Raw genomic sequence first — 2,500 nt, forward strand, 5'->3', positions numbered from 1 at the left:
GTGGTGCCTTCAACGACCGACAGGTGGCAGGAGAGCACTTTCTCCAACTGTGAAGGGGACTTTTTTCACTTCCTGAGTAGACTGGGCTCAGTGACATATGCCACCAAGCCAGCCACTAGAAAATGCAGGTTTTGCAGCCGTGGGCCAGTGGGGGTTTAAGGGCAGGTGTGCCTCCGGCGTCTCTGGCAGACAGCTCCAGTTGCAAGGCAGCAGAAGAGAACAGGGAGGCTTGCCGGGCGCTGCATTCGGGGGCCCCCACGAGGTTTTCCGCAAGCCTTACACTCTGAAATGTGCTCAAAAAAATGAGCCCGGCTTGTTAGGAGTGGGATTTGAACCCACGCCTCCAATCGGAGACCAGAACACCCAGATGCAGGGAAAAGCTGCGCCTCTTGAGTCTGGCGCCTTAGACCACTCGGCCACCCTGACAGCTATGGGCAGGATTGGGAAAGATTCTTCAGTACCCAATGTCGCCACGTGCCAGCGCCGGTTTTCATGCCCCGATCTCTGCATCAAAAGTACCCAAACACTCACTTAAGGACCCAGGGATGGCAGGAAACGCCCACTGATGGAGCCAGTGGACAGTTTGCAGGGTGCAAATAAGGGCTGGCCTCAGATCACTCATGGCGTAGTGCCGGCCTGTCCATACCTGTCGAAACCTGCATGCGGTCAAATGTGTCCGATTGACATTGTGGAAATAAAAAGAAACCAGCACCATGTTTCTGCCCGGTCTCGAACCGGGGACCTTTCGCGTGTTAGGCGAATGTGATAACCACTACACTACAGAAACAGCTCTGCTAGGCTGCGCTCTAGTGTGCTGGGACAGCTTTCAGTTGAAAGGCTTTGTGGCACTGATGTCTCATGGGGCCCGCTGGTACCTGCCAGGTGGCACACACCAACGTGAAAGTTTGGCGCAAGCCTGCGCCGGACCTACATGGCAGCACTCACAGCACCTCACACACAGGCTGCAGACACATACAAAACACCAAGCTGGATGCAACAGTGGCGCGAGCCATGGCAGTCCCCACCCAGAAGGCATGTCCAAACCTTTATACATCAGCTCGCCGCCAGCGCATCATTACAAAGGAGGGGGAATTTCCAACACTGCCTCTTGGGCCATGGGCTTAAAAGCAGCCAACCATTGGCGACGGGCATCGAACCAGATACGGTCACGCACAAACTATTTTTGGGGGGGAATTGGGGACTCTGTGTTTTTTGTTTTCGGCGCTCCAAAAAAAAGGGCTCGTCCGGGATTTGAACCTGGGACCTCTCGCACCCTAAGCGAGAATCATACCCCTAGACCAACGAGCCACCGCATGCAGAGAGCAGTGAGGGGGAGGGGGGCGGTCTGCTTACCTCACTTGGCGCCATGCCCCAGTCTCTCCACGGCCTGACCCCTGCGTGTCACGTGGCCTGCCCCTGGCGCAAGCGCAGAGGACTGAGCTGCCTCTCAAGCAGAGAAACAAGAAGAAGAGCGGCAGCCTTCGCTGGCCAAAGGCCATCTGCTGCCGCTCGATCGGGCTCGATCAGGCGAGATATATGTGGCCGACCGGCCTAGAGCGCAAACCTGTGCTGCTCAGGGTGGGCAGCTTCCCAGCAGGAGGATGTGTCTTGAAAGCCGACAGAGGCAAGAAGGCGCACTCCCTCAGCCCGCTCCAACCTCTGGATTCCTGCGAATTTCAGAAGAGAACTCTGGGGCAGCATGGATTCTGTCATCTCCCAACAGCCTCTCTGTTCTTGCTATGTAAATACCTTTACATCCCCCGAACTCAGCATGTCTGTTTTTTTATTTTTATTTTGCTGAGGTGTGGTGCCTTCAACGACCGACAGGTGGCAGGAGAGCACTTTCTCCAACTGTGAAGGGGACTTTTTTCACTTCCTGAGTAGACTGGGCTCAGTGACATATGCCACCAAGCCAGCCACTAGAAAATGCAGGTTTTGCAGCCGTGGGCCAGTGGGGGTTTAAGGGCAGGTGTGCCTCCGGCGTCTCTGGCAGACAGCTCCAGTTGCAAGGCAGCAGAAGAGAACAGGGAGGCTTGCCGGGCGCTGCATTCGGGGGCCCCCATGAGGTTTTCCGCAAGCCTTACACTCTGAAATGTGCTCAAAAAAATGAGCCTGGCTTGTCAGGAGTGGGATTTGAACCCACGCCTCCAATCGGAGACCAGAACACCCAGATGCAGGGAAGAGCTGCGCCTCTTGAGTCTGGCGCCTTAGACCACTCGGCCACCCTGACAGCTATGGGCAGGATTGGGAAAGATTCTTCAGTACCCAATGTCGCCAGGTGCCAGCGCCGGTTTTCATGCCCCGATCTCTGCATCAAAAGTACCCAAACACTCACTTAAGGACCCAGGGATGGCAGGAAACGCCCACTGATGGAGCCAGTGGACAGTTTGCAGGGTGCAAATAAGGGCTGGCCTCAGATCACTCATGGCGTAGTGCCGGCCTGTCCATACCTGTCGAAACCTGCATGCGGTCAAATGTGTCCGATTGACATTGTGGAAAT

At 55.8% G+C, this 2,500-nt stretch overlaps 2 non-coding genes across 2 annotated transcripts; both read right to left on the reverse strand.

Annotated features, from left to right (window-relative positions):
• Positions 1 to 714: 714 nt before the first annotated feature.
• Positions 715 to 787, reverse strand: TRNAV-AAC (transfer RNA valine (anticodon AAC)). The gene has a single exon. It is a non-coding gene; the product is annotated as a tRNA-Val (tRNA).
• A 1,331-nt stretch (positions 788 to 2,118) lies between these two features.
• Positions 2,119 to 2,230, reverse strand: TRNAL-CAA (transfer RNA leucine (anticodon CAA)). The gene is made up of 2 exons: positions 2,193 to 2,230; positions 2,119 to 2,164 (listed from the first exon to the last, which is right to left on the reverse strand). It is a non-coding gene; the product is annotated as a tRNA-Leu (tRNA).
• Between the last annotated feature and the right edge of the window lie 270 nt (positions 2,231 to 2,500).

The sequence above is a fragment of the Ambystoma mexicanum genome, chromosome 2q, assembly GCF_040938575.1.
Source record: "Ambystoma mexicanum isolate Mex_15411 chromosome 2q, UKY_AmexF1_1, whole genome shotgun sequence".
Lineage (NCBI taxonomy): Eukaryota > Metazoa > Chordata > Amphibia > Caudata > Ambystomatidae > Ambystoma > Ambystoma mexicanum.